At 41.7% G+C, this 11642-nt stretch overlaps 1 long non-coding RNA gene across 1 annotated transcript; it reads right to left on the bottom strand.

The window, feature by feature from the left end:
• Positions 1 to 895: 895 nt before the first annotated feature.
• Positions 896 to 11578, bottom strand: LOC134470552 (uncharacterized). Its single transcript, XR_010039497.1, has 3 exons — positions 11462 to 11578; positions 5732 to 5839; positions 896 to 976 (listed from the first exon to the last, which is right to left on the bottom strand). It is a non-coding gene; the product is annotated as an uncharacterized LOC134470552 (long non-coding RNA).
• Positions 11579 to 11642: the final 64 nt, after the last annotated feature.

Raw genomic sequence — 11642 nt, 5'->3', positions numbered from 1 at the left:
CATGGGGAGGGCTGCCTGGGGATCTAGGGGAGCATGGAGAATGGCCTGAAGTACAGCCTGAAGATCAGAGATACTGAACACATTCAAGGGCACCAAGACTGAAGAGCACTGAAGACTCTAAGAACAGGAAACCCACTGATTGAGAGACCCAGAGATTCAAAGAGACTCAGAAGCCAGGCTTGATAGTGCACGCGTAATCCCAGCACTTGGGAGGCTGAGTGGGAGACTGAAGCAAGAGGATCTTTGCAAGTTCAAAACCAGGCTGGGTTCCAAAGTAGCTCAAGGCCAGCCTTAACTGCATAGCTAGACCTTGTCTCAAAAAAACATAAAACAAAAACCAAAAACAGAGATACAAAACAAAACAAAAAGTCTCAGAGAGTATGTATTGGTTACTTTTCTTGTTACTGAGACAAAATACCTTACACCAAAAATTAGGGAAGGATACGTTCAGTCCAAATTCATCTGGCTGCATGACAGGGTGGCATGGCTGAGGGGTAGCTACTCATGCCTGCCACAAGTAACAAGAGCAAAAAGGCAAGAAAGGGGGAAAACACACCTCCTTCCCGCCCTCATCTTGTGTGCTGATAACCTCTTGCCCTCGGCGGGGGCAGCACTCACACCAGCAATCCCAGCGCTAGACAGTGAACCAATCACAAATGCTTGGGTTAGCTGCTTGCATGACTGCATGAGGCTTGGAGGCGACAGCCATATGGCTTAACCAAGCCATAACAGAGTAGGAAGGCCAGGAAGCTCTGAGAGATTCTGAAAAATGTAAAGATTTGGAGATCTCAAGATGCCCTGAGAGGCCAATAAATTCAGAGATATTCATAGAGATCCAGTCACTCCATCCTGGGAATAAACATTATATTCACCTGGGTTGAGTGCAGTGACACATACCTGTAATCATAGCAGTCTGGAAGCTGAGGCAGGAGGATCCCTTTGAGTTAAAGGCCTGTCTGGGCTATGCAGTGGGACCCTGTCTCAAAAAAACAAAACAAAAACCCCTGAAGATATAGTTCAGTAGTAAGGCCTTGGCTTCAATCTCCAGTTCCTCAATAGATAAATAAAATTGACTCACCAAGCCAGGAAGCCTAGACTTTATTTAGAGAGAGCTTCCTGGTACTGCAGTTGACATTTGATTATCCTGCAGAGTTTTAGTTTAGGTCCTGGGTTTCCAGAGCCTTTTCTTACAGGAGCACAAACTAGAGAAGATTTCACCCTGGGAGCTGGAACTCTGTGTGGGTGGTGACCAGGTTCCCAGGGTTATAGAATTTCACGTAACCATGATCAAGGGTTACCTGATCCTGGTAAGTCCAGGTATGTCTGTACATTACCTCGCACAGCTGTCTTTCTCTGTAGAATTTAGAAGTAAAGAAGCACAGCCCACTATGAGGATAAGCCGGAAACAATGGATAGGCCCTTTGATTTGCTGATGTCCCTTTTTATTTCTCTGTGAATTCACACTCAGTTTTTCTCTTTGTCATTAATTCTGCTGGACTAGCCTACTGTGTCCTTTTCTTTCTTTTCACTCAGTTTCCAAAGTGATTTTATGTAGCAAGCTAGGCAGATTGTTACTATTCTCTATATTTGATTTTTAATATGTTGATTAAATTTGGAGACTTTATAACGCACATATGCCAGATAGGAAAAACTGTGGATTAACTCTGGGACTGGTCAGCTTTCCAGCTGACTGTGGTGAGTTTGTCTTAGAGAAAGTCATTACTTTAAAGAGTAAACAATAGTAGTAGTTTTGTCACAACAGCCTTGCTATCAGTTGTCGTAGTAAACATGGCTATAAAGCAAAAGTTACTATGTCTGTATTTTAGAATTCCATGAAGCTCTTTTGTGACATATAAACACAATGCACTGGAAGGCAAGCAGTCTAAAACCATTGTTTCTATGCATCTTTTCCAGTTATCCTAATAAAGATCAATAATTTTTTTATCATGGTAGGAAGCAATGTATTTTGTGATTTGGAAACAACCAAAAGGGACTTTCAATCTGCTGGGTAAATGTATACTTCACTGATAATCTGTGTAGCTAGTAGGAGAGACACCCTGGGTTTGATCCCCAGCACCAGAAAAAGGGGACAAGAAGATTTCAAATGAAAGTTGTAACAGTTACTGAACAATGATCTTATATGGAGGCCAAACGGCACTTTTTTTTTTTTTTTTTTTGCCATTCAGACAGCTGGAAGCCTCACAATGAAGTTATTTTTTTATTCTGTTAAAATAAATATGTGGAACAATTCATGTTCTTTTTTTTCTACTTTATTTGTGCTTTGTATACAATGAAGTATTAAAAGATGATTTTTCTATTGGGTAAAATTTAGCATGTGCATTGATTTCTTTTGAAGTCACTGCAATTGCCTAAGCTATTTCAAGTTTTTATAGCACTATAATATCCATTTTAAATGACCAAAAGAGAATAAGGATCCTAGGCTAATATAATTATAAAGGTTTATATCAATAAAATAATAAAATTATCCTCTAGGAGAATGCTCTAAAATTGCCTCTACACAGATTACAGGCCACATGAATGCCACACAGTGATATTAATTTTCCCAGGACATTCAGCCTATTTGCCTAAAATTTTGACCATGTGACTAACTGCTCAGTAGTAGAAGTCTTTGCGCAGTATGCCCCAAATTAGCCATGTTAAGTGGCTCACTGCAAACTATTTTGTTAGCTTTTGCTTGTATACCCTGCAGTGATATCTGAGAAAGGCAGATAAATGAAAGCAATAGAGATTCATGGTTCAGATATTTTAATTGTTTGAATTACAAGTTATAACTTCCCCTACAAATTTACAGAGATGAACAATCCCAGTATTGTAGGAGAACTTCAAATAAATGTCAGAAGAATTTTTTTTATCATGGTAGGAAGCAATATATATTGTGATTTAGAAACAACCAAAAGAGGCTTTTAGTCTGTTGGGTAAATGTATACTTCACTGGCAATTTTTGTGCCTAGTAGGAGAGAGGACCTGGGTTTGATCTCCAGCGCCAGAAAAAGAGGAATTTCATTCATTTCAAATGAGTACATTTCTGTTGAATTTCCACCTTCTAACACTGATTGACTGCAAAATCTCCAGTCTCTTCATGACCTGAGAAAAGGCCATGGTAGTAGAGTCTGGCAGGATGGGCAGGTGGTCAGAAGCAGCTTTTGTAGGCTCCTCTAGATTCCCAGGTCATCTGGCAGAAGAGGATGCATGTGATACTGTGGCCAGATGATCTTTTAAGGGGCCGTGATCACCTTGAAGTATATTGTACTTTTCTTGCTTATACTAGGATAAAACAGATTTCTAGACATATTACAAGATATGTCTTTCTGTGTGTTTCTTAATACTGATCTCTCTTTATGGCCTCTAAGGTCCTAATGTCTAGCTACAGGAATAGGATACCTCAGAAATTCTGTCTCTTGTAGCAACTCAGCTAATAATGGCAAGGTGGTATATTTTCATTAATGACTGTCTCTTAGATTTGCTTCACTGAGACAGCAAATGTGTAACTGAAAGATTTTCATTAGTATTTTTTCTTGTTTCGTATTTCATTGACCAATGGAAGAATTCTATAATCTATTATATATATATTTTTTTCTTTTTAGAGATGAGGTCTTAGTACGTCATTCAGGCTGGCCTTAAACTCACTATGTAGCACTGGTTGGCCTCCAACTTGCTGTCATCCTCCTGTCTCAGCTTCCAAATTGATTGTAGGTGTACACCATCAAGCCTGGTGAGATCTGTGATCTATTCAGCCTGATAAATAACTCTTATTACCACTTTCATCTGAGAGTTCACCCAAATTTAAATTACTAAATCTTCAAGAGATATTCCTTGGTCTATCCTCTGCCACTTTTCAAAAACATATAAAAGGGTCTTCTATAAACTTTATAATTATTTTAAATGAACACAGGATTCTGTTCATTTGAACCTCATTCTTAAGTAAATTCATGTTTGGGAGATAGAAGAAAGCAACGTGTACCTCACATTTTAGTTTTTTCTCACTGAGGTTACCTTGTTTTGTCTACCTGGTCAGAGACTAATATATTTCCATTTCAAAGGGAGTCATTATAAATTTCTAGGACAATAGCTTGATTCATAATGAGGTTAAGATTCCAAAACAATATTGTCTTAAGGGAAATTTCTGTCTCCCATTTTAAAATGGATCATTATCCAACAAGAGAGAAAATACCTATCAAAGCTTTTCTGGCAGAACCTTTTCCTCGCTGTGACTTTATTGATCCTTTTAAGCTTCATGTCTTACTTGGATATATTTGTAGGTATTAATGAGGGAGAACATGCAGCCCAAGAGAGTTACACATTTGCAAGAAATCTTGAGTTAACTCACCAGAGAGAGAAGTGTTACATTTTCAAAATGGCTTTATATGAAATATTTTAGAAGTAGTATTAAAATATGCACACAAAAATGAATATATTTTAAAAGGCATAATACATGAAATAAGAGTATCTCTTCAGTACAAAAATATGTAAGATGAAATCTGAGAGTTTTGGCAGAGAATATATATATATATAGATAGATAGATAGATATAGATATAGATATAGATAGATAGATAGATATCTCACCTATAATCATTACCAGTCCTGGAGAAAGAGACCATTTAATAACTGATATGAGATTTCAAGTTAGGAATTAAATTTGTTGTGGTGGTGCAACCTGTAATGCCAGCACTCAGGAATCTGAGTAGGTGATTGCCAGGAATTTGAGGCCAGCCTCAATTACATAGTAAGTTTAAAGCCTTCTGAACTACACAGAAAGGCCTTGTCTCAAAAATTTAAAACAACAAAGCCAAAAAATTCAAATTAAGAAATAAAACAAATGCATTGTTTTTCTCTGCTCTGAACCTTTTCACTTGGAATTTCATTAGCAAGTGTGCACTTCCTCCATGTATGGATATGGCATAGGGAAAAGGAAAGACTGAATAGGTGATGTACCCACAACAACTGGAAACCAAGCACTCTTATTGGAAATTATCAATGAGAATTTCAAGCTCAACTCGCAGCCCTCAGCAACGATTACACAATGTGAGTGGGAAGTTAAGCACCTGGGTCTGACATCACCCATAGCAGCTACGAGGAAGCTGATAACCCAGTGGAGGGAAGGGCAGAGTAAGACTGAGCTATAAAGATGAACAGAAACTATGAGGTTATGACAGAAACACGACTGAGTTATGAAGGTGAACAAAAACTGCGTTTAAAAAAAATTTAAGCAGATTCATGTTGCAACCTGTAGAGAAACAAAGAGAAGTAGGAAATGCACAACTAATTAATAGAGAAAATGTAATAATGAAAATGTGCTCGATTTTGCTATATAAACAGTAAATTTAGTAAATAGCCAATCACTTAAAAATATAAGTAAAATAGCATCTTTCTTCCACTTATTATAAGTGTTCCATATGGATCATATACTTATATATCAAAATGACAGATGTAAAAGAAAAACTGGTGATGAAGTTTCTGAAAAATTTGAAATTTTTACTTAATATTTTAAGCTTCCTTGTACATATTTATTTTTTATTTTACAGAGAAAAAAACAACAGAATTTCAAAACAAGGTTATTCGAGAATAACAATAATTAACACATTGCATATTGCTATCTTCAAAATAGTTACTCAGAGTACAAGATATAGGGATGGAATATAGTCCAAATAATATTAGCACAAAGCTTCCTTTTCAATAGACTAAGTGAAACTAGCTGTGTAACAGTCTTACCTATCTTGGGCGTACACACATATATATTTTTTTTTCTTTTCCCTTCCTTTCTTTTCCCTTTCCTCTATTGCAGTTTCTCTTTTCTTTTGAACAGTTTCTTTCCAATATCTACAATGAAAAGAAAGTTAAATGTTAACATCTAATCTTACATGTAATACAAATAAAACAAGATGTGTTACATAAAAATCTAACAATGATGCATTTAGGACATTTACCAGAAGATAAATATGCATGGTTGATTTATTATTCTAACAATAAAATTTAAAGTGATTGCTATCAATTATTACATATCAATTAGAAAATATAGAGAATAATTAATATATGTAAAGTAGACTATTTTGCACAGTGTGAGGAACTCACTATAATTCTCTGGAAACCAACTTAATGTCACATATCTGAAACTAGCAGGGCTACTTTTTGATCTGGCCCGCAGATCAATCCACGGGTCTCACTGGAGAGAGGATCGGGGATGGGGGCAGGGCAAGAGAAAAGAGAGACCGAGACTTGGTGGGATTCCATTCAAGTCTCGTTTATTTTTAAAATGGCTACAACTTATATAGGGTGGAGGCGGGCCAAAGGCAGGAAGAAAGCTTAATCCGATAGGTCATCATCACGTCCGGTTATATGAAGTAAGCAGGAGAGGATTATGGGTAATGTAGACAGGCCGAAACAGGAAATTTGCTTGTCATGTGCATTGCAGGCAAGGGGAGGATCATGGGAAATGTAGGCTGACACACAAAATGCCCTCAGGTGGGAGGGGCAGGGCAGCAGCAGCTATTTGAAGCTGCTCCCTACATCTCCTCCCTTATTATTATTTATATTTTTTGGGAACATGGCATGCCCTGGGAGGACAGCGCCTGTCTTGGGTCAAGGACTCCTCATATGAACCCAATTGAGCCTTATCCATCATTGGCCTGCAGGACAGCTGTTGGTCCTGGACCTGTCTTAGGTGGCCGATTGGCATTACATATGTGTCCTAGTTGCCCGTCACTGGCTGCCTGTCCAGTGCCTCAAGGCATCTGGGCCACAGCATCATGTGGGCTGTTGGTGGGTGTTTTTTCCCAATAAGTTTGTTGTTCTGCCATTTCCAACTGATGGTAATATACCTGAATGGGCTTTGCCATAAATGTGTCAACCTTGTTATTAACGTTATTAATGAGTTTCATGATCTTTTGGAAAATACAAGGTCCTACGGTAAGCAGTAACAGCAAGGTGGCTAGGGGTCCCAAGAGGGGGGCTATGTAAGGGAAGAGACACCCCCATATGGAGGAGAGGGTGGCTGCTCCGATGCACTCCTTTTCTCTCTCTTTGAGGCACTCTCTCAGTTTACTCATGGACTCTTTGACTACTCCCGAGTGGTCAGCATAAAAACAACACTCTTCCTTGAGGGCTGCACATAAGCCACCCTCCTTCATAAATAGGAAGTCTAGTCCTCTTCTATTTTGCAGGACTACCTCAGATAGAGATGTCAGGGATGCCTGTAGAGCCGTCACAGATGCTTCTATTTCTTTTAAATCCTGATCCACTGCTGCCTGTAATTGAGCTAGATGTTTATTTCCCAACACTAGAGCTGTGGTCCCTGTCCCTATTCCCGTTGCTACTCCTAATCCTAGTAACACAGCTAAGGTGAGTGTCGTGGGTTCTCTCTTAAATATATAGCTGATCTGCGATGCCTGGAGGTAGTAGTCTCCTGGGTGGAAGGTTATGCGAGGAAGAACCTGTACAAGAACACAAAAATCTGCAGACTTGTTAAAAATAGCAGTTGCTATACAGGGTGAGAGGCCAAAATTGCAGGCCCAGGACGTTTCTGGGGGTGGAATGAGGTAATTATTTGGCTTGAATTTGGAATGAAGCTGAGCACAGAGTTGTGCTGCCAGTGCCAGTGGACGGCTGGAGTCCCCAAGACAAGTCCCTCTACCTGAGACATCAGGGAGAGTCAGCTTGTGGTGATTGTCCCAGTCACAGGCAGATGAGCTAGAAGAACTGATGAAGGTTAAATTGAGGGCCTTTCCTTCATAATATGGGGGAGGAGCAGCCAAGCATAACCAACATGATTGGGTGAGATTAGGTTGGGTATGATTTAAAGCCATGTATGCTCCTTTAATCAAACTGAATAGGTTAGAATGTGAATATTGAGGGGCAGGTACATGATCTGTCTGGTGTAGCGGAGCTTGAGAAACTGTTATGGTTGAGGGACTTACTGTGGTTATTTGAACAGCAGTAACAGGATCTGTATTGGGCTGATTGTATTTTGGATTTGGATATAAGGGAATAGAAAAAAAGCACTCTTTAAGATCAATGACAATTTTTAAAAATCCCAGAGGAATGGCACTGGGTGAAGGGAGGCCTGGCTGCAGGTGTCCCATTAAGACCATGGTCTTATTTATTGCCCTAAGGTCTTGTAGCAGCCTCCATTTCCCTGACTTCTTTCGAATAACAAAGATAGGTGTGTTCCAAGGGGAATCACTGGGGACAATGTGGCCTGCATCTAACTGGTCCTGCACCAGCTGCTGTGTGGCTGCAAGCTTTTCAGAGGTAAGGGGCCACTGATTGACCCAAACAGGTTTGTCTGACAACCAAGTAATCTCTTTTGCATGGGCCGCAGGAATGTCAATGACCCCTATTGAAAATGGCCTAGGCATGCTTTAGAGGGGTTTGGAGTTGGGGAAATAGGGACTTTAATGCCTGAGCCCCGTTTGCCTAAACCTTGATTAGGAAGGAAGCCCTGAGTGAGCATTTGTTTGGTGACTACAGCATTGGGACTGCCCATCATCATTCCCATTTGAGTTAGCAAATCTCTGCCCCACAAGTTAAGGGGCAGCCCTTCTACAATATAGGGCTGTATGTGTCCCTGATTGTTCTCACTATCTTTCCAGGTAATAGACTGGCGCTGTGTTGTGGATTTTTAGATTGTCCAATCCCTTGTAAATGCATCATAGTGGTTCCTAAGGGCCATGTGGGAGGCCAGTCCTCCTTTCTAATGACTGTTACATCAGCACCTGTATCTATGAGCCCTGAGAAACTTTTCCCATTAAGCAATAAAGCCATAAGGGGTTTATCTTTGGAAATGAATTGAGCCCAATATATAATCTGAGAATCCAAGGGAAGAATTTCCCCTGTAGGAAGCCACAGCTGCATTAGAAGTTTGAACTAAAGGCAGCAGCACCAACTGAGCAATACGTTGTCCTTGGCTAATGGAAACTAGGCCAGAGATAGAGGATGCAATGACAACAATTTCGCCAGTATAGTCTTTATCTATGACTCCTGGAACAACTTGTAACCCTTTCAATATTGTGCTGCCACGTCCAAGAACTAACCCACAAGTGTCCTTGGGAAGAGGGCCATAAATCCCAGTAGGGATGGCTTGTACTCCCATGTCGGGAGCTAATACTGCATTGGAGGTGGAACAGAGGTCCAGTCCTGCACTTCCTGGTGTGGCGTGGGGGAGGTTTGAAATGGATTGTTTTGTGTCTGGTCGTGTTGTGTCTGGTTGTTTTGTTGTGGGACAAACCTTATCACCCTGGAGGTCTGTCTGAGGGTGGGGGTCTGGGGCTGACCCCGAATCCTGTTTCCCTGCTGGAGGAGGGGATTGCCATCTGCATCTGTCTTTGACCTGCATTCATTAGCCCAATGATATCCCCTTCTGCATTTTGGGCATAGACTTGTGGGTTTTGGCCTTGAATTATTGTACTGAGACTTTTGGGCTACAGGGCAGTCTCTGGCAAAATGGCCTGTCTGATCACCTTTAAAGCATTTGCCATTATTTGTTTTCCCTCCTTGCTTGTGTGTGAGGAAGATTTCTTTTACAGCTGTAGCCATAGCTAAACCTTGATGATAGGCGGGGTCTATGTCAGTACACAAGCGAATATAGCCCGAAAGGTCCTCTTTTTTTCTATAGGGTTTGATAGCAGCCTGGCAGGCAGGAAGAGCATTTTCATAAGCCAGTTGCCTAACAAGGCCAGTGTTATCTTTGGTGGTGCCGAAGAGACACTCAGTTGCCTGTAAGAGGCGATCAACAAAATCAGAGAAGTGTTCCTCAGGTTTTTGTTTTATTTTTGTCAGGGAAGAAGCAGCTCCACCAGAGGGGAGCCTTTGCCCTGCTCTGCTTGCTGCCAGGGTGATCTGAGCAATAAGACCTGCCTCATATCGTATTTGGGCTTGTTGTGTAGCATATCGGCCTGTTCCCATCAGCATGGGAAGGATGTAATGATTTTTCCTGTTAGTATTGTCTTTAGCTAAAAGTTCACATTGGTCTTGGAATTCTACCTTCCAGAGCAGATAGTTGCCTCCTGAAAGTGTAGCTCTGGCTAAATCTCTCCAATCATTAGGCGTAACCCAGCCTTGGGTTAAGGAATCTAAGACTGCAAGGGTGAAGGCCGCCGTGGGACCATATTGAGATACTGCTTTTTTAAATTCTTTTAGGGCAGATACTGGGAATGGTGCATGGGCCCTATTGTCTCTCAGTGCTAGGGCCGGTTGGTCTGTGTCTGTATCACTGCTATGCGAGTCAGAGTCATTTTCTTCCTCACTATTATCATTTTCTATATCTTGTCTCTGTAGACATGGTGGCTGTCTATTTTTATTTCCTCTTGTTGTGGTAGTGGCCTGTATTTTATCTCTTTCATGTTCCTGACTTGAGAATTGAGTCCCGTGTCTAGTTTGCCTCCTTTGTCTCCCCCTTTCCCTAATTGATTTAATGTCGCCCTCTTGTGGACTGGCACCACCTTGGGTGGGTCGAGTTGTCTCCCCACCATTGTGTAAGTTATTGCCACTCGCACCAGGTTGGGCAACTTCTGTTACAGGAAACAATAAGGGATGTGTTACTCTCAAGGCCTCTGTTTTGTGAGGGCAGGCAGTCTCTGTTACCGGGAACATCATTGTGGGCAGACCACCTGGCAACCCTGAGATAGGCGCTATCTTAGGGAGTGGCAGGCCGGTGACAGCCGTCATTCTAGGGGGGTTTGCATGTAATGTTTGGAGCTCTAAGGAAAGCCTTTGTATATCCTTAGTCAGTTGAACCTGCTGTTGTAAATCATGAAATTGTTCCTCTAATGAGAGAAGGGCAGAAGACGGACCGGGCAGTCGCTGAAGACTGGGGAGTAGTTCTGCAGCAGCAGGAGCCATAACCCAGGGGGAATGGTATTGGGCTGCCTCTTGTGCTAATTGTGACCAATCAACTTCCTGGCCATTGGAAAGGTCAGGGTAAATAGGGCAGTATGGAGGAGGGGCCATGGCAGCGCCATTTTGAGGTCTCCAGACAAAGGGAGTGTCGGCACATCACCATCTTGAACAGGCTCCAGGATCTCAAGGACAACAGACCTGGGAGGGCTGGGTGCCTTAGATAAGACCGGTGGTGGTGGAGTACAATTGCAGGAGGCAGCTAACTCAGCCTCAACCTGGGCAAGCGTCTCCGCGACCTGGGGATCTGCATGATGTTGTGCCAGCAGCTCAGAGATTAAAGTCCAATATGAAAAAGCAGTTACAGGAACCTTTTCTGGGCCAAAAACTTCATAATAGTCTTTAAGAGTATCTCCTACTCTATTCCACCTGTTTAAATTAATGGTACCCTCTAGGGGGAACCATGGACACAGTGAATGTATAAACCGAAAGTACTTTATTAGTTCCTTTGTCTTAACCTTAATCCCTCTAGTCTTGAGTGCCTCCCTGAGGCCAGTCATGAACAATTCGTGCTCACTGAGTGCTTGTCCCATGCTAATGCCTTTCACCTACCGTGATTCAGGCAAGACGTAAGGTGGCCGTCTGCACAGATCACAGGAACGATGTCCTTGAATCAGTCACACTGGCCAGCGCTTTACTCCTGTGAACGGTCCCCCGTCATTATCCCTCATGCCAGGTGGTGTCCCTTCGTGGTTGCCACTTGATCCGACCCGTGGATCAATCCACGGGTCTG

This window comes from Cavia porcellus, unplaced genomic scaffold (genome assembly GCF_034190915.1).
Source record: "Cavia porcellus strain 051 isolate PalLab524CR breed Dunkin Hartley unplaced genomic scaffold, mCavPor4.1 scaffold_15, whole genome shotgun sequence".
Lineage (NCBI taxonomy): Eukaryota > Metazoa > Chordata > Mammalia > Rodentia > Caviidae > Cavia > Cavia porcellus.
This window is presented reverse-complemented; position numbering and strand designations above follow the sequence as displayed.